This window comes from Odocoileus virginianus, unplaced genomic scaffold, assembly GCF_023699985.2.
Source record: "Odocoileus virginianus isolate 20LAN1187 ecotype Illinois unplaced genomic scaffold, Ovbor_1.2 Unplaced_Scaffold_30, whole genome shotgun sequence".
In the NCBI taxonomy this organism is placed as follows: Eukaryota; Metazoa; Chordata; class Mammalia; order Artiodactyla; family Cervidae; genus Odocoileus; species Odocoileus virginianus.
The window spans coordinates 233857-255253 of record NW_027224292.1 but is presented as its reverse complement, the minus strand read 5'-3'; the positions used below and the strand labels follow the sequence as shown (position 1 = coordinate 255253).

The following is a 21397-nucleotide window of genomic DNA, read 5'->3' as shown; positions in this document are numbered from 1 at the left end:
TGATCTTAGTTTTCTGAATGTTGAGGTTTAAGCCAACTTTTTCACTCTCCTCTTTCACTTTCATCAAGAGACTCTTTAGTTCCTTTTCACTTTCTACCATAAGGCTGGTGTCATCGGCTGGTGTCATCTGCCTAGCTGTGGTCATTGATACTTTTCCCGCCAATTTTGATTCCAGCTTGTGCTTCATCCAGCCCAGCATTTCTCATGAAACATTAAACCAAATGGACCTAATTTATATTTTCAGGACTTTCCATCCAAATGCACAATATAATTTCTTCTCAAGTGCACAAGGGACATTCTCCAGGATAGACCACAACTTGGGCCTTGAATCAAGTCTCAGTAAATTTAAGAAAATTGAAATTGTATCAGGTATCTTCTCTGACCACAATGCTATGATACTAGATATCAACTACAGGAATTAAAAAAGAAAAAACACCAACAAACAAACAAAACTCTTGGAGATCAAATAATTAATCAGTAAATAACAAAGAAGTTACTGACTGAAGAAATAAGAAAATAAATCAAAAGATTCCTAGAAACAAATGACAATGAGAACATGATGACCCAAAACCTATGGGATTCAGCAAAAGCTGTTCTAAGAGGTTTATAGTGATACAATCATACCTCCACAAACAAGAAAAAGATCAAGTAGACAGCCTAATTCTACTACTAAGGTAGCTGTAAAAAGAAGAAGAAGAACAACAACAACAACAAAAACAAGGACAGCAGAAGAAAGGAAATCATAAGCATCAGAGCAGAAATCATTGAAAAGGAAACGGAAACAATAGCAAAGATTAGTAAAACTAAAAGCTGGTTCTTTGAGAAGATAAACAAAATGGACAGACCACTAGCCAGACTCATCAAGAGAAAAAGGGAGAATAAAATCAATAGAATTAGAGGTTATAAGGAGAGGTTATAAGGAGAGGTTATAAGAGGCAACACAGAAATACAGAGGATCATAAGAGAATATTATGAGCAACTATTTGCTAATAAAATGGACAACCTAGAGGAAATGAACAGACACTTAGAAAAGATCAGTCCTGCCATGGCTGAACCAGAAAGAAGCAGAAGCTATGAACAACCCAATTACAAACACTAAAATTTAAGCAGTGATTAAGAATCACCCCAAAAAGAAAAGCCCAGGGCCAGATGGCTTCACAGGGGAATTCTATGAAACATTTAGAGAACTAATGTCTATTTTTCTGAAACTCTTTCAAAAAATTGCAGAGGAAGGAGAACTTCCCAACTCATTCTACAAGGCCACAATCACCCTGATACCAAAACCAGCAAAAAAACAACATGGGAAAAGAAAATTACTGGCCAATATCACTGATGAACATAGATGCAAGAATCCTCAACAAAATACTAGCAATAGACTCCAACATCTTAAAATACTCATACACCATGATCATATCAGGTTTATTTCAGGGATGCAAGGATTCCTCAATATATGCAAACCAATCAAGGTGATATATCATATCAACAAATTGAAAGATCAAAACCATATGATCATCTCAAAAGATCCAGAAAAAGCCTTTGAAAAAATTCAACATCCATTTATTTAAAAAAAAAAAAAAAAAAAAAAACGCTTCAAACAATGGCCATAGAAGAAACCTAAGTCAACATAGTAAAGGCCATATATGAAAAGCCCACAGTACATATAATCCTCAATGGTGAAAAACTAAAAGCTTCACCTTTAATATCAGGAACAACACAAGGATTTCCACTCTCACCACTATTATTCAACATGGTTTTGGAAGTCTAGCTATGGCAATTAGAGAAGAAAAAGAAACAAAATGAATCCAGTTTGGTAAAGAAGAAGTAAAACTCTCACTGTATGCAGATGCCATGGTACTATACATAGAAAACCCAAAATAAACTATCAGAAAATTATTAGAGCTAATCAGTGAATTCAGCAGAGTCATGAGATACAAGGTCAATACACAGAAATTACTTGCACTCCTATATACTAACAATGAAAAATCAGAAAGAGAAATTAAGGAATCAATACCATTCACCATTGCAACAACAACAACAAGAAAACACATAAATAAATAAATAAAATATTCAGGAATAAACCTACCTAAGGAGACAAAAGACCTGTATTATAAAACTATAGTACACTAATGGAAGAAATCAAATATGGCATAAACAGATGGAGAGATATTCCATGTTCCTGGGTAGGAATAATCAATATTGTGAAAATGACTATACTAACCAAAGCAATCTACAGATTCAGTGCAATCCCTTTCAAATTACCAATGGCATTTTTCATAGAACTAGAACAAAAAATTTCACAATTCGTATGGAAACACAAAAGACCCTGAATAGCCGAAATAGTCTTGCGAAAGAAGAATGGAGCTGGAGGAATCACCCTTCCTGACCTCAGAGTGTACTACAAAGCCACAGTCATAAAGATAGTGTGGTACTCGCACAAAAACATAAATATAGAGCAATGGGACAAGATAGAGAACCCAGAGATAAATCCATGCACCTATGGGTACCTTGTTTTTGACAAAGGAGGCAAGAATATGCAATGGGGAAAAGAGAGACCCTTCAATAGGTGGCTGGGAAAACAGAATAGCCATGTGCAGAATAATGAAATTAGATCAGTACCTAATGCTATACACAAAGATAAACTCAAAATGTATTAAAGACCCAAATGTAAGACCAGAAACTATTAAACTCTAAGAGAAGAAAATAGGCAGAACACTCAATGACATAAATTAGAGCAAGATCTTCTATGATTCACCTCCTAGAGTAATGGAAATAAAAACAAAAATAAACAAGTGGGATCTAGTTAAACTTAAAAGCTTTTGCATAGCGAAGAAAATTACAAACCAGGTAAAATTACATTCCTCAGAATGGGAGAAAATGATAGTGAAGGAAATAACTGATAAAGAATTAATTTCCAAAATATACAAGCAGGTTATACAACTCAATACCAGAAAAGCAAGCAACCCAATCAAAAAGTGGGAAAGGTACCTGCAGAGACATTTCTCCGAAGAAGACATACAGATGTCTAACAAGCTCATGAAAAGATGCTCAACATCATTCATTATTAGAGAAATGCAAATCAAAACTACAATGAGATACCACCTCTCATCAGTCAGAATGGCCATCATCAAAATATCTACAAACAATAAATTCTGGAGAGGATGTGGAGAAAAGGGGACACTCTTGTGCAGCTGGTGGGAATGCAAACGGATACAGCAACTATGGAAGACGGTATGGAGACTCAAAAAGCTAGGAATAAAACCACCATATGATCCAGCAATCCCATTTCTGGGCATGTACCCTGAGAAAATAAAAACTGAAAAAGACATATATACCCCTATGCTCACTGCAGCACTATTTACAACAGCTAGAACATGGAAGCAATCTAGATGTCCATCAGCCAATGAATGGATAAAGAAACTGTGGTACATATATACAATGGAATACTACTCAGCCATATAACAGAACAAATTTGAATCTGTTTTAATGAGGTGGATGAAACCAGAGCCCATTATACAGAGTGAAGCAAGTCAGAAAGAAAAATATAAATATTGTATACTGACACATATGTATGGAATCTGAAGAGATGGCACTGATGAATTTATTTTCAGGGCAGCAATGGAGAAACAGACATAGAGAACAGACCTATGGACAAGGTGGGAGGAGAGGAGGGAGAAGGGGAGATGTATGGAGAGAGTAACACAGAAATTTACAATACCATGTGTAAAACAGATAGCCAGTGGTAATTTTCTCTTTAACTCAGGGAACCCAGGGGCTCTGTGTCAGGCTGTTGGTTGGGATAGGGAGGAAGATGGGAGGGAAGTCTAGGAGGGAGTGTACACGGGTGTACATATGGTTGATTCTTGTTGATGCATGACAGAAAACCACAAAATTCTGTAAAGCAAGTATCCTTCATTAAATATGTATATATATACATATTTACATACATATACATACATGTATATATATACAAATATATATATATTTGCTTATTTCTGCTTCTGTTCACCCTTTCTGGACACTCCCTGTTCTCTAACATATTCAGCTCTTGCTAGCCCCAGGGTATTGCACATTCCTTGTGGCTTTTCTCCATCTGTCCATATCTCGAAAATAATCTCTTACTAAACTCCCCTTAAATCATGACATGTGCCTCCAGCTTTATCTTACTGCATGACACTGACACATGTGCACTTAATAATATAGCCTCAAAAAGCATGAATCAAAGTAAATTTCATCCACCTGAAGAAAACATAAATCTACCTTTACAGTAGAAATTTTCAATATTACTTTTTAATTATTGATAAATAAAGTGGGCAATAAATCATAATGTGTATAAAAGTTTTAAACAGAAAAATTTACAAGAATATGGATGTATAAATAAAATAATACCTATACCAAAGAATCACATTATCAGCATGCATACATAATATTTACAAAATTAAGTGTTAAGCCATTTAAAAAACTGTATCAACTAATTTGCTCCTAACACAACATTGCAGGTCAACTATATTTCAATAGAAGTTTAAAATAATGAATATGTAATAGAAAATCAGCATCAAAAAAAAAAAAAGGAAAGAAAGAAAAAGAAACATATTTGGAGAAATTTTTCTATCTAAATTGAAGTCTTGTTATAAAGAAATGATCTAAAAAAATGTCTGGTATTGACATAAAGAGACATGTAAATCACTGAATATAATGTTCATACGTATAATTGAATTACAAAGGACTTGGAATGAAATTTAAAATAGAAGATACATAAATGGCCAATAACAGTATTTTTAAATGTTCAGCAAACTAGTCATCAGGAAAACAAATTATATCCTCAATAATTTATCTCTGCATACCTCCTAGAATGACTAATAGGAAAATACCAAGGGCAAGAATGTGGAACTATTCATGTGTTTGAATTTAGAACTCTCTTCTTGTGCTTTAGATATCTTTCCTCATTTTTAATATTGCCTAGGTTTCCATGACAGGCTTCCCTTGTGACTCAGCTGATAAAGAATCCACCTGCAATGTGGGAGACCTGGATTCAATCCCTGAGTTGGGAAGATCCCTTGGAGAAGGGAAAGGCTACCCACTCTAGTATTCTGGCCTGAGTCCAACAAAGAGTTGGACATGACTGAGGGACTTTCACTTTCACTTCCATGACAGCCATTACATGATTCTAAGAAATAATTTATTGTGAGCCTTTTAGAGTTTCTGTTTATTGTCATAGGCCCTCTGATGAATATGAGTAATAGGTTTAGTGATAAGTACTTTAAAATGGGCTTTCTAGGTGGCATAGTGGTAAAGAATCCACCCGCCAATACAGGAGATGCACGAGATAGGGGTTACATCCCTGAGTCAGGAAGATCCCCTGGAGTAGGAAATGGCAACCCGCTCCAGTATTCTTGCCTGGAAAATTCTATGGTCAGAGGAGCCTGGTGGGCTACAGTCCATGGGGTCACAAAGGGTCAGACACAACTGAGCAAACACACAAACACACACACACTCTCACACACACATTAAAATGACTAGCATTATTTTTTTGTCCTCACTATTCTAGTCCTCAAGCAATCAATGTTAGTTTCTCAGAAAAATTGTAATGTAAGAAAGAAGTATCTTCTCTAACTTGAGTCTATATATGAGGCCTCCAGGTTGGAATTATTCCATTATTGATACTCACATAAGTTTCACCTTTCTAAGAAAGCCAAGTTTTGATAGAGGAAGCTCACATGTTTTTGTTCCAAGGACAGGGACTAAAGGTTTTCTCTGGTGACTCAGGGATAAAGAAGCCACCTGCAATGCAAGAGATTCAGGTTCAATCTCTGAGTTGGAAATATCCCCTGGAGAATAAAATGGCAATCCACTCATCTTTTTGTCTGGGAAATCCCATGAAAAGAGGAGCATGGAGGGCTACAGTTCATGGGGTCACAGAAGAGTCAGACACAACTTTGTCACTAAACAACAATAGCAATAACAGAGACTAAAATTCCCCACTTATTCTCAATAAGTGTTTCTTGAACACATCTCTCCAGAGTATCTCTTTCTAAGACAAAGGTTTTCCACCAAAGGAAATAACTAACTTCTGGGAGAGAAAATAGCAGCTACAAGATAAAGTCCTTGATATTTTATGGCAAACCCATTAAATATCCTTGAATTTTAGATACAAAAAAAATACATAAAATAAAACATTTTTTTTGTGGTTGCTTTTCATATCTTCATAACAAGCTTCATTAAGGATGGAATGACTCATTTGAATCTGTTTCCACTACATGTTCTGCCTCCTGTCTATGGGATCATTGCCATTTATAGAAGATCATTTCTACATAGCATTCCAAATGAATTAATTTTAAATTCCAGTACTGGGTTTTCTGTGCAAAAATTTTGAGGCTTTAGAATAGAAAGAAATATTTAGACATAAAAAATAATTCTATACTATTTATTTGATGTTGAATTATCCAACAGACTTATCCCAAATAGGAAAAGGAGTACATCAAGGCTGTATAATGTCAACCTGATTATTTAACTTATATGCAGAGTACATCATGAGAAATGCTGGCTGGAAGAAGCACAAGCTGGAATCAAGATTGCCAGGAGAAAAATCAATAACTAAGATATGCAGATGGCATCACCCTTATGGCAGAAAGTGAAGAATTAAAGAGCCTCTTAATGAAAGTGAAAGAGAAGACTGAAAAAGTTGGCTTAAAATTCCACATTCAGAAAGCTAAGATCATGGCATCCAGTCCCATCACTTCATGGCAAATAGATGGGGAAACAATGGAAACAGTGGCTGACTTTATTTTTCTGGGCTCCAAAATCACTGCAGATGGTGATTGCAGCCATGAAATTCAAAGACGCTTACTCCTTGGAAGGAAAGTTATGACCAACCTAGACAGCATATTAAAAAGCAGAGACATTACTTTGCCAACAAAGGTCCATCTAGTCAAGGCTATGGTTTTTCCAGTGGTCATGTATGGATGTGAGAGTTGAACTGTGAAGAAAGCTAAGTGCCGAAAAATTGATGCTTTTGAACTGTGGTATTGGAGAAGACTCTTGAGAGTCTCTTGGACTGCAAAGAGATCCAACCAGTCCATCCTTAAGGAGATCAGTCCTGGGTGTTCATTGGAAGGACTGATGTTGAAACTGAAACTCCAATACTTTGGCCACCTGATGCGGAGAGCTGACTTATTGGAAAAGACCCTGATGCTAGGAAAGATTGAGGGCAGGAGGAGAAGGGGAAGACAGAGGATGAGATGGACATGGCTTTGGGTGGACTCCAGCAATTGGTGATGGACAAGGAGGTCTGGTGTGCTGTGGTCCATGGGGTCACAAAGAGTTGGACACGACAGAGCGACTGAACTGAACTGAATACAGTCTCTTTCTGAGTATGTCATATCTTCTATATTGAGTTACTTATACAAAGAGGATGTCAATTTGAAGATGGGATTAGTTCTGAACAGCCCCAAATATCATTAAGGTCATCTAAATACAGAAGGTAAGTTAAAAAAAAAAAAATAGTGCTGATGGTCCTTCCAGATTGTTACTTTAAAAAAACTAAAAAGACCATTGCTTTTCATACATATTTATCGTTATGTTTTAATAAGTTTCATATAGAGTATTAGCACATCTCATCCTCACCCTATTCATCAAAAGATAGCTGGTAAATATCATTAACCTAATTTGACTTTGGCAAAACTTGAGGCTCATAGAGATTAAGAAATTTGTAGGACTCGGCTCTCTAACAATAGACAGTCTTTTTGTGTCATGAGACACTTCATTTAATAATCAAGACTGGCTGTGAGAATGAAAACAGAATTTAAATTCACTTCACATACAAAGCAGCATAAATGTATTAAATGATATGAACCTGAAGAATTCTCTCTGAAATTAACGGCTGTGCATGATATGGATCTCTGTGGCTTCTTTGAAAGTAAAGTAGGGGATGATTTTTTCCTTGGTTTATTGTACAGCTAAATATTTCTCTGCCGTATTGCTTGAAATGTCAATTTTTATCACATGGGTGTATAGACAGTCATGAAAAGAGGTGAGGGTCCTTTCTGCATCCATAGCCGTGTGAGGTATATTTTCATACAGCTTTTTCCTCAAAGGATTCTTTTAACAGCCTGTGAGGCAGACACTGTGTTTCTCACCTGTTAGAGGAAACAAGGATATAAGATGCCAAGGAATGTGACGTTGGTCAAGAAGTTGCAAGTAGGAAAAAGCCAAATTCTGATCTGGTCTTCCTGATTCTCAAGCCAATATATCTCACCAGCAGGATTATTTTCAACTTTTCAAGTGGAGTCTGTGGGACCATGCTTTGCAAGGGAACTGGGGGGACAAGAAATGGGGTGAGACAGGAACAAAAATAAAAAGAACCTTCAATGAGGCATAGTTATTAATTATGGTTAGTTTATTGATATTTTAGTGATAATATATTGTGTGTATGTGTGTCTATATGTATTTTGGTGTCTGTTGATGAAATTCTTTCAAGTATACTTGCCCCTAAAACAATATTAAAATAGTTATAATTATTATGGTCGTATCAAAAGGACTTTATTAGTTTAATATTGTTTGCTATAACATCACACTATAGAGTGTGTGTGAAAATTTTGGAATAAAAAGAAGATAAGATGTATAATCTAATCTTATATTGGATTGATCTTGACTAAGACTTAACTTCTCTGTTTCTATTTCCTAATGTATAAAATAAGCATACATTATAGTATCAATCATTTCATAGGTTTATAATGAAAATTAAAAAAAAATAAAGCTTCTAACCTAGATAGCATATTAAAAAGCAGAGACATTACTTTGTCAACAAAGATCCGTCTAGTCAAGGCTATGGTTTTTCCAGTGGTGATGTATGGATGTGAGAGTTGGACTCTCACATGAAGAAAGCTGAGCACTGAAAAATTGATGCTTTTGAACTGTGGTGTTGGAGAAGACTCTTGAGAGTCTCTTAGACTGCAGGAAGATCCAACCAGTCCATCCTAAAGATCAGTCCTGGGTGTTCATTGGAAGGACTGATGCTGAAGCTGAAACACCAGTACTTTGGCCACCTCATGCGAAGAGTTGACTCATTGGAAAAGACCCTGATGCTGGGAGGGGTTGGGGGCAGGAGGAGAAGGGGATGACAGAGGATGAGATGACTGGATGGCATCACTGACTCGATGGACATGAGTTTGAGTAAACTCCAGGAGTTTGTGATGGACAGGGAGGCCTGGCATGCTGTGATTCATGAGGTCTCAGAGTTGGACACAACTGAGCAACTGAAATGAACTGAACTGAAAGCTTCTAAAAATCACTTGGAGCATAATTAAGGGTTGATTAAATTTTTGGTAATATGACAGTTAACATCACTGCCAATATTTTTCTTTGAGATTGTTCATCATGTGCAAAATGGATGAAATAATAGCATCTACGAAGTTCGCTATCTTGCTATGGTGATTTCAATCAATCATTAAAAGTGTTTTTATTAGCTATTATAAAGTTATTGGATTTAGGCAAAATGTTTTTCATTTGATTATAGTAGCTCCTGAATTACTTTATTACCTTTCCATCATGAATATCCTGCTACACATCCAATTACTATAAATAGTCTGACACTGCAAATTATTTATCTTTCATCACCTTACAGAAGCTCAGTCCACTTTACCTTAGTGATACAAACATCTTTACTAGATATATATCTAAAATTCCCTCTTTCTCAAATCTTTCTTCATCCCACACTCAAATTCTCAACTGCATTTCCTGGTTTCCCATTAATCAAGAATTAAGAAAACAAGATCGTTAGCTTCATTTATATCCTTTACATCAATTTTCTACTTTTTTCAGACTTTGCTGTCACTATATCTGAGATCTTCTGCTTCATATTGGGCTCTGAGGCATCTCACATGATTAAGTATGCAGAAAGCATCCCCTGTCCATGTTTGCTAAGTTCCTCATGTGTATAAACATCACCTTACTCCAGAAGATAATGTGAATAATTTTCAAGGAAAGAGAACATTTTTTCCTATCTGAAACAAAAAAAGAAAATCTCATGAGTGTTCAGATTTAAGTAGAGTCTAGAGATATATAACTTATTACATCAATAACTGCAAGGTTAAATTTAAGAAAAAGTGATATTTTTTTCAAGTAATATAACTATGCATACCATGAAATATATGGAGAATAAGAATAATGTTATAGAATTTCTTCTACTGGGGCTCACAGAGAATCCGAAAGAGCAGAAAATCATCTTTATTGGGTTTTAGTCATCTACATTGTGTCTGTGGTACAAAATGTGCTCATTGTGTTGACCATCACTGCCAGTCCATTATTGGAGTACCCTATGCACTATTTCCTGGCCTAGCTCTTCTTTATTGATGATTACTATTCCTCTGTCTTTTCATATGGTTCATGGGGTTCTCAAGGCAAGAATACTGAAGTGGTTTGCCTTTCCCTCTCCAGTGGACCACATTCTGACAGACCTCTCCACCATGACCCGCCCGTCTTGGGTGGCCCCACATGGAATGGCTTAGTTTCATTGAGTTAGACAAGGCTGTGGTCCATGTGATCAGATTGGCTAGTTGTCTGTGATTGTGGTTTCAGTCTGTCTACCCTCTGATGCCCTCTCTCAGCGCCTACCAGCTTACTTGGGTTTCACTTACCTTGGACGTGAGGTATCTCCTCTCGGCCATGCCCTGACCCTGATTCAGTTATATATGTATATTTATGCTGTGCTGTGCTTAGACACCTGTTCGTGTTGTTCATAGATCCTGAGAACCCGGAATCCGAACAGGGGATATGTTGTTCCATTCATTTTCAGCTGGCTTGAAGATTGGGGTTGGGATCCTCCAAATGTTCAGTCTGTGGCTTTGAGAGAACCAGAGATCAAATTGCAAATATCTGCTGGATCATCAAAAAAGCAAGAGAGTTCCAGAGAAAAACAGCTATTTCTGCTTTATTGACTATGCCAAAGCATTTGACTGTGTGGATCACAATAAATTGTGGAAAATTCTGAAAGAGATGGAAATATCAGACCACCTGACCTGTCTCTTGAGAAATCTGTATGGAGGTCAGGAGGCAACAGTCAGAACTGGACATGGAATAGCATACTTGTTCCAAATAGTAAATGGAGTACATCAAGGCTATATATTGTCACCATGCTTATTTAACTTATATGTAGAGTGCTTAACAAGAAACACTGGGCTAGAGGAAGCACGAGCTGGAGTCAAAATTGCAGGGAGAAATATCAATAACCTCAGATATGCAGATGACACCACCCTTATGGCAGAAAGTGAAGAAGAACTAAAGAGCCTCTTGATGAAAGTAAAAGAGAAGAGTGAAAAAGTTGGCTTAAAACTCAGCATTCAGAAAACTAAGATCATGGCATCTGGTCCCATCATGTCATGGCAAATAGATGGGGAAACAGTGGATACAGTGGCTGACTTTACTTTTCTGGGCTCCAAAATCACTTTGGATAGTGATTGCAGCCATGGAATTAAAAGACACTTGCTCATTGGAAGAAAAGTTATGACCAACCTAGGCAGCATATTAAAAAACAGAGACATTACTTTGCCAATAAAGGTCCACCTAGTCAAGGCTAATATTTTTTTCAGTGGTCATGTATGTGAGTGTTAGACTATAAAAAAAGCTGAGCCCCTAAGAATTGATGCTTTTAAACTGTGGTGTTGGAGAAGACTCTTGAGAGTCCCTTGGACCACAAAGATATCCAACCAGTCCATCCTAAAGGAGATCAGTTCTGGGTGTTCATTGGAAAGACTGATGTTGAAGCTGAAACTCCAATACTTTGGGCCACCTGATGTGAAAAGCTGACTCATTTGAAAAGACCCTGATGCTGGGAAAGATTGAGGGCAGGAGGAGAAGGGGACAACAGAGGATGAGATGGTTGGTTGGCATCACCGACTCAATGGGCATGTGTTTGGTTGGACTCCGGGAGTTTGTGATGGACAGGGAAGCCTGGTGTGCTGTGGTTCATGGGGTCACAAAGAGTCCGACATGACTGAGTGACTGAACTGAACTGAACTGAATGATTCCTCTGTCAATATGCCTAAACTGATATTAGATTCACTCCATGAAAAGAACACTATTCTATTTAATGGGTGCATGACCAAAATCTTTGGGTAACATTTCTTTGGAGTTGCTGAAGTCATCCTGTTTACTGTGGTGTCCTATGACCACTATGTGGTCATCTGCAAGATGTGGCACTATACAAGCATCATGACTGGTTGAGTATGTCACCTGTTAATGGGAGTGTCATGGGTAGCAGGCTTTCCTCGTGGATTCATACAGATCATCTTCATCTTCAGATTACCTTTCTGTGGCCCTAATATCATAGATCACTTTATGTGTGACTTGAATCCTTTGCTCAATCTTGCCTATACTAATACTCTAGGGCTCTTTGTTGCTGTCAACAGTGGTTTCTTCTGTCTGTTAAACTTCCTTCTCTTGATTGGCTCCTACATCGTCATTCAGCACTCCTTAAGGTCCCAGAGCTTGGAGGCAAGGCAAAAAGCTCTCTCCATCTGTGTCTCCCATAAAATAGTGGTGGCCCTATTTTTTGTGCCCTGCATCTTTGTATACTTGAGACCAGAAACTACTTTACCTATTGATAAAGCAGTGGCTGTATTCTACACTATGGTAACTCCCATGTTAAATCTTTTAATCTATACTTTGAGAAGTACTCAGATGAAAAATACTATTAGGAAACTGTGTAGTAGGAAAGTTATTTCAGATGAATCATAAAATGTGATTGGAATCTAACATGTATTCAGTGGCAGCAAGGGCCAAAAATGCATTTTCAATAATCTTAACAGTGAATACTTATGATATAAAAAAATAGTTAGCATTATAATCATAAATTCTCCAGTGACAGAAGAAATGATGGCAAGAAATGCAAGGTATTTAGGCAGGGGTAAACATTTGGAATATTCTTCCGTATTGGGGCTTAATTTTACCTAATTCAACAATGTATATAGATTCACAAGCATTCATTCTAATAAAAAATTAAAGAAATACAAAACATATTGGTATTGAGAGTAATCTCCATAACAATCCAAAGAGGTAGAAACTGCTATTATCTCCTTTTTATACGTAAGGAGACAAATTGGAAAAAAAAAAAAAAACAAACCTAAGTTCCAAACCAGAAATACTATATGGGCTTCCCTGGTAGCTCAGTAGTAAAGAATCTGCCCACAATGTTGGAGACCTAAGTTTGAATCCTGAGTTAGAAAGATCACTTGGAGAAAGGAATGGACTAACCACTCCAGCATTCTGGCCTGGAGAATTTCATGGACTGTATAGTCCATGGAATCACATAGGCATTAATAAATAAAGTATAATATAGTATATATACTGTATACACACACATACACACACACACACACACACACACATATGGGTGTGTGTTAGTCAGTTGTGGCCTACTCTTTCTGACCCCATGGATTGTAGACTGCCAGGCTCCCCTGTTTATGGAATTCTCCAGGCAAGTATATTGAAGTGGGTAGTCATTTTCACCTCCAGGGGATTGGCCAGGGTCTTCTGCATTGCACACAGATTCTTTACCATCTGAGCCACAAGGGAAGCCCTGTATGTTATATTATATATTAGCTATATATTATTACATATACTATACATGAAAAATTGTATATTAGCTCATTATATATAAATAAGTTACATTATTTTCTTACTCATTTTTATGGATCATAGTTGATGATATTATATTGACTGTAACAATTAGATTTGAAATTGCTTGAACAATATAAAAGCAAAGGGCCATTTAACCTCTACGGTGTCAGTCAGTTCAGTTGTTCAGTCGTGTCTGACTCTGTGAATCCATGGAATGCAGCATGCCAGGCTGCTCTGCCCATCACCAACTTTCGGAGCTAGCTCAAGAACATTCCTGTCGAGTCTATGATGACATTCAATCATCTCATCCACCATCATTCCCTTCTCCTCCTGCCTTCAATCTTTCCCAGTATCAGGGTCTTTGAAATGAAGTCAGTTCTTTGCATCAGGTGGCCAAAGTATTGGAGTTTCAGCTTCAGCATCAGTCCTTCCAGTGAATATTCAGGACTGATTTCCTTTAGGATTGACTAGTTTGATCTCCTTGCAGTCCAAGGGACTCTCAAGAACCAGTTAGAACCAAACATGGATCAATGGACTGGTTCCAAATTGGGAAAGGAGTACTTAAAGGTAGGACAGAAAGGAGATCAAACCAGTCAATCCTAAATAAATCAATCCTAAATACTCAATGGAAGGACTGATGCTGAAGTTGAAGCTCCAATAATTTGACCTCCTGATGTGAAGGGCCCACACACCGGAAACCAAGACCCTGATGTTGGAAGGGATTGAAGACAGGAGGAGAGGGGGACAGCAGAGGATGATATGGTTGGATGGCATCACTGACTCATCGAACATGAATTTGAGCAAACTCTGGGAAATTGTGAAGGACAGGGAAGCCTGGCATACTGCAGTCCATGGGGTTGCAGCAAGGAGATCCAATCAGTCCATCCTAAAGGAAATCAGTCCTGAATATTCATTGGAAGGACTGATGCTGAAGCTGAAACTCCAATACTTTGGCCACCTGATGTGAAGAACTGACTCATTGGAAAAGACCCTGATACTGGGAAAGATTGAAGGTGGAGAAGGGGACAACAGAGAATGAGATGATTGGATGGCATCACCAATTTGATGGACTTGAGTTTGAGCAAGCTCTGGGAGTTGGTGATGGACAGGGAAGCGTGGTTTGCTTCAGCCCATGGTGTTGCAAGGAGTCGGACATGACTGAGGGATTTAACGAAACTGAGTTTTATATATGAGCGTGAATGTGCCCGTCTTATTCAGAACGTTCACACCTTTATGAAAATACACTCATTTGCGTGCTATATCACTGCTTTTCATGATTTTATTTATGATTTTTGAACAAGCTACTTGAGGCCACTCTGGTCTTCTTTATGCTTATATAATCGTACATATTGTAGTTGGTTCAATTTTTCTATTCTCCATTTCCTTGGATGATTTTTTCCCCACCTCCAAATAATTTAAATTTTCATTTGCAAGATTCCAAAATATACTTCTAGATTTCTGACACAAATTTCAAACTTTTAAAAAAAATTCAGTTTTCTGCAAATCATTTTAACTCATGTTTCCTATGGCCACCTGAACTTCAACCTATCCTCATTGTCTCACTATTAATTCTAATCTCATCAAACAGAAATAAGATTACTTAGACATTAGAAATATCTTATGCTTCAATTACAGCTTAATACTCCTCATTTCCAACTTAGGATACTATAAAAAACAGTATGTAGGATACTATAAAATAATGTGTAGAAATGAAAGAAAAATCTTTACTATTATTCTCCTTATTGAATTTCCCAAGTATTTAAACTGGCAAGCTTCTTGACTTTTGTGTGTTTCAGTTTTCTCTGAAATGAAATGTCATTGTTAATTCCTATCTGGTGGAATATTTATGTGAAAAAAAAGACAACTTTTGTAAAGTGAAAAACATGCAGGCTCTTGTATAAAATATATTCAATAACTTTATGTTAAGTAAAACCATTTCAATAAAATATTTCCTTTATTAGGTGTATATTTACCAGTGGAAGTTAGAAAAACAATTGGGTATCAATTTGAAAAAAAAAATGAGATGTCAGTTCAGTTTGAAAAAATAATCTAGGCATAGATGTTTGTGTTTGAAGATGTGTGCAGCCCAAAACGCAGAAAGTGCTCCCAAGCACCCACTACCTTCCCTGGATTGTACTGGTAAATAAATCAGAAGAGCTATAAAATTTTGCTTCCTAATACACAAAATGGCACCTCAGGGCACTGTGTGGTAGTAACTTAATTCCTCTTTTACAAATGACATTACTTTGTTTACTTCTTTCTATCCTCGACCATTTTCCATCATCCATGTGTATTTCTTCCTCTATTTTTGATCAGTGAGTAAATAATAAGTTCAACTCCTTGTTTCTATCTGATTATTGAGGATGAAGAGTTGTTATAGGTATAGGTTACATAGACAAATTAAAAGTTTTCCTTATTATAGCTGGGTAATTCTGACTGGCACAGGAAAGAAAGCTTTAGAGAATTATACATCAGGAATGCCAATATCTTACATCATCATAAACTCAAAGTGTTCCCCCTGGAATGCAGACTAGAATAAAAAAATAAATGTTGTTTTATGAGGAGCTGTTATCAAAAATGGATGGGAAGACTCTAAAATTGGGCAAGTGTGAGGGGTAGAGTTTCCTCAAACAAGTAAGTGACATATTATTTAAGTCTTAGTACTCAGAGAGGCATCTTTATAAAATAATCTAGCATTGTTATCTAATTTATCTCCATATGTCTTATATCTTTATTTTCCTCATACTATAAGAAAGGAAGAGGGAAAAATTAACAATCTAAGTTTTTCAATATTTACCAAAAATATAGGGAATTAATAAAATGAAACATAAGCACTGGGTGGGGAGTGGTCTGTCAATCAACAAATCCTGTCAGGATCACCAGGTATGTGAACAGTCATCATCATTGTATGCTGTTAGAAGGATTTAGTCCATGAGTTAACTTTTATTACATTTTCCTCAGATGGCAGAATGTAGAAATGTCTACAAATGTTTTACATGTGAGATAGCTTAGAAAATAAGTTTTGTTGAAAACAGCAGTTACTAAAATGTTAGAGAATTATTTCTGGCTCAAAATTAAAGAAAAAGTTAATTCAGGTAATGACCTTCACACAGCTTCTGGAGAATACCAGCTTTTCCAAGTAACAGCTTTGAACAGAATATTACATATCACAGTTTTATTTCACTTGGTTTTCTTCCAATTGATAATATATGATTATGATTTGCAGTTTGCTCACATCAGAAAATTGAATTTGATTGGTAAATAACTACTTCTTGGAGAAAGTTCAGAGGAAGAATGACAATGAAGAGGCTTAAGCCTATCATTAAGGTGAAAAACAACTGGCCTTATGTTTGAAAGAGTTGTTACTGAAAATATTTTGGGTAAGATCTTCCCTTTTCATCAATATTTTTCCCTTACCAGTGTTTCTCCACACTGTTGTCCCTTCAAAGTTTCCTACTTGAGTAATATTTTAATGAGGAAAACAATATTAACTTTTTGACATATAGGACAACCAGATATTAGAAGCATTAATCTTGGGTACTGACTTTTATGGTGACTTTTTAATTTTCATCTCAAGCTGTTGTTTTTTTTTTTTTTTAATCCCTGAACCAGATAGTCAAGAGTCAATGGATTCAGTTAGTTACAGAGAGTGAGGAGCTCAAGAGGTTATTTTATGTATGTATCTTGGCCTTTAAGGGATAAACTATCTTGCGACAATCTGTTAACCTCTCCACAGAGAATAGTAAATTTTTCAGAAAAATAAAGTCAATGTAGCTTCTCTCAAAAGACAGTCAGTGTAACTGAATAAGGGAGCGGTGAATAGTTTAAGAGAGAAATTTTAAAGAGAGTAAAACTTCTCATTATGGTCTCCATGGCAGTGCAGACTTTCAAACATAGAAGGATTTATCCAACACTCTATATTCCATATTCATCTATTCCTCACTTTGTCTGTCTGCTTTTAGTTCTTCTCTGTTCTTCCTACACCAAAAATAGTCTGTGTATTATGTTTGACAAATTAGCCATCTAAAATTTGGCTAATCTTGTTTGGCGGGATTCCCTGGTGGCTCAGAAAATAAAGAGTCTGCCTGCATTGTGGGAGACACGGGTTCAATCCCTGGGTTGGGAAGATCCCCTGAAGAAGGAAATGGCAACTGACTCCAGTGCTCTTGCCTGGGAAATCCCATGGTGGAGGAGGCTACAGTCCATGGGGTTGCAAAGAGTTGGACACGATTGAGTAACTTCACTTCACTTCACTTCAATCTTGTTTAGTGAGGTGAAGTTAAGATTCTACTTAATAGAAGATATGTCCGGCAAGACATCTAGTCCTTTCTGAAACTTCCATAAAGATATTTGTTCCACACACACAAAAAGGTACTTGATGTTTTAAGAAGTGCTCCAATGGGCATTTTAGATTGGACCAAAGTTCCACTAATCAAAGATGTGCTATATTACTGATGCTGATATATCTCCAAACTATTTTACTCTGTGTTTGTGTCAGATCCCTTAAGAATATAAGGAAAGGTGTTAACCCTCCTCTGAAAAAATAAACTTGGACATGTGGTTGAGTTTCATACCACACATAAAAATGTTATTCAGTACCAGGACAATATGAAAAATTGTAAGCTTCTTATTGCATATTCTAAGGTATAATGATTCATGTAAAAAATTATTCTAAATGTTTCAGATGGTCATTTGTATAGGTATCTAGATATCAGTGCCTAATATGGCCATATTCTGTTTGAAGATTTATAGCTGATTCATTAGCTATTCCAAATTGATCTAAGCACTGTTGCTACTGCTGTTGTTTCTGTCTTTTTAAATAGCAAGCATGTTTGTCTCCCTACCATATATGATAAATAGAAGACCCTGTAAATTTGATGTAAGTCTATATACACTTGATGTTACTGTGGCTTGTAACCAGAATAGTGTTACAGCAGTGACATAAATATTATCATATTTTAAGGAGTAGTAGGGAATGTTAAATTTCACTTAACACCTACATTGTACGAGACAGTTGGATTAGAATGGTGGAGAATCAAATCCCAGGGGCACATAGTATCCCAATATCCTCTTTTTCAGAATGGGAAGTAGAAAAGCACAATTCTTCTGTTGTAGAAATTCTTATATTGTACAAAAAGCTGTACTGAAAGACTTTGGAGAGCAAGAAAGTGATTTCTCTGCTCATAGTCAATCACTGAAGATCATCTATGGGATTTTTTTGGACATTTCAATCCTTAGGTTCAAGAAAAAGAGAAGCATCTAAAGTGGATAGGAAAAGAGGGTAAAATGCTACATTCATTTATTTTTTCAATCCTTATTGTCTATGTTAGTTTTATTGATGGCATACTATCTCGTTTCATTTACTAATCTTCATGTGCTTCCATTGCACCTTGATTCTGATTGTACAAAGACTTCAGTATACACTTGCTGATTTGAGAACTATTATTTCCCTAGAATGTGGGATATAGTAGATAACTAAATAGAAGAAAAATATTTTTCTTTTGCAAGAATAAAAAACAACCCTATTCTTGAGTGCAGATAAAATGTTTTCTTAAAGACATTATGGTTAAATGAGTCAAGATTCCTTGGAATATGTAGAAATTGAAATGGACTTTACCATTATAGATTGGATAAAGACTTTGATATTACACTGAAGCTATTAATTATTTAATGAGGACCAATATGTTAAATTATATGTATTTATGATTGTCAATTCATTAAATATACATGTACAAATTTAAAAATAAGTAAGATATTTCTAGAGATAAATTGACTAATGAGAATAATGGCATACAAACCAAAAGCTGTACTTATTCAAAGGAATAACCAAAATCATGGACTATATGAAGCAAACACTTTCACATAATCTTATACCCACTGTCAAAGATATTGTTAAGTTTCAATATCTTATAAAATGTTACTCTTTTAAATGAATAAAGAAAATATGTAAGCTTCCTGTAAATATTAAGATACCAAGGTTCAGTTCCCTTGTATTTTAAGATCCTTGACTTTAAAACCTTGAGAGAGAAGGTTGCTTCTGTGAGCTGTGTGCTATGCTGGGACTCATGGCCTCTGGAGGAGAGGAATTCAATCCAGGGTCAGAGATGATGTTTCATTACTTGGAGTCTCTGTGTAACAAAGTTTTTATTAGAGTATAATAAAGATAGAGGAAGCTTCTGACATAGACACCAGCAGGGGGCAGAAAGGGTGTCCCCTTGCTAGTTTTTAGCAACGTGTTTTCTGTCTGTTAGAAAGCATTCATCAGATAAGAGAGACAGCCCAAGGCTGAGGGAGTCTCACCAGACCCCTCTCCCACAATATGCACTTGTGAGATAGGATGGCATGAGGTATGCCATCTACTGGCCATAAAACAATTGACATGAATACTGGTTTGTTGAGCCATTATCAGCCCAAGGTTTGAGAAAAGAAAAAAAAGGTTAGTCTTAGGCAGAACATGCTTCATCAACAGAGAAGGGGGGAAAAAAAGAAAAAAATGTCTGCCACTTGCAATTTTCTCCTGCTGCGTGGGGACTTCTGGCCTTCCTACCTGTTAACATTGTCCATCACATAGCCCAAAGGTAGATTTTTGTTTTTTTCCTCTGTGACTTCCCAAGCTGAATAACTTCGTTAGATATTTTCCAAAGAGTTGTTTATAATTTGAAGGAAGATAGTGTATATTTAAAGTTTATTGAAGAGAAGCAAACTTGTCTAGGAAGAGGAAAATATATAAGGGAACTTATGTGTTTAGTCTAATATTGTTTGTGGCTGGCTAACACATACTTTTTAATACTATATCTTAGAGGTATGGGTGATTCTGGAAGGAAGTCAGTAGAATAAATAGATCTTCCAGATTACATTTAAATACATAACATTTCAGTATAAACATTTTTACATAAAAATCTCTTTTCTAGCATCATCATAAGAAAGATCTGTAGAAAAAGTCTTGGTCATGGGTTAGTCCATGTTAATGTATTTTTCCATATTAAAAAAAAAAACTTGGTTGGAAAAAAATTGCATTTCAACATTGAATAATCATTGACTTTGCCAACACAAAAAGACCAAACTGAATGAGAAAGTCAGTTACTGGGTGGTCTACTATGTCTCTTTTAAAAAATAGAATTTCCCTTTTTTGTTCTGCTTCTGCAAACTGTTCTAGGATTGGAGAGGTACAAAACCTGGAAAATACAGTCTTTACTGGGAATGCAAACATGATAAATCAAGTCCTACACCAGTTGTCTGGTGGCATATCAGATATAGGATGCTTAAGCTGAAACTTGAATTTTGAAAACATGAAATATTGAGCAGTAATCTATGATTGTTTATTTCCAAAAGTAAGTTTAGGAGTGTTTAGTGCTTTAAATAAAGATCTTCTGAAGTTGGAGAAATACAAATAGAAATAAAATTAAGATATTACCAATTATGATATACCATCCATTCCTGTCCATCATTATTTGTCAAATAATAATTGTGATAAACAATCTTAAAGTTTACAATATGTTATTTAAATGCTATATTTTTACCTGTTGCTCTTTTCATTGGATTATACAGTGAAGAATAGACCATGTTATACATTTATGAATTATAATTATTAATAATGTGTAAGAAATATATGAAACATAAATATATGCACAAATAAGATCTTATTTATGGGATAAATGAATTGTATGACTTGACATTTATATCATAAACCTTCAAGGACAGACAAATGTATCCCAGGTGAAAACTGATACACCATGCAGAATTTTATTGGATATGAAAAAAATTTATTGAATATGAAAAAAAAAAA

General features: G+C 36.0%; 1 pseudogene; it reads left to right on the top strand.

The window, feature by feature from the left end:
- The first annotated feature begins 10136 nt into the window (after window positions 1-10136).
- On the top strand, window positions 10137-12729 carry LOC110124532 (olfactory receptor 4C46-like; annotated as a pseudogene).
- The last annotated feature ends 8668 nt before the right edge of the window (window positions 12730-21397 follow it).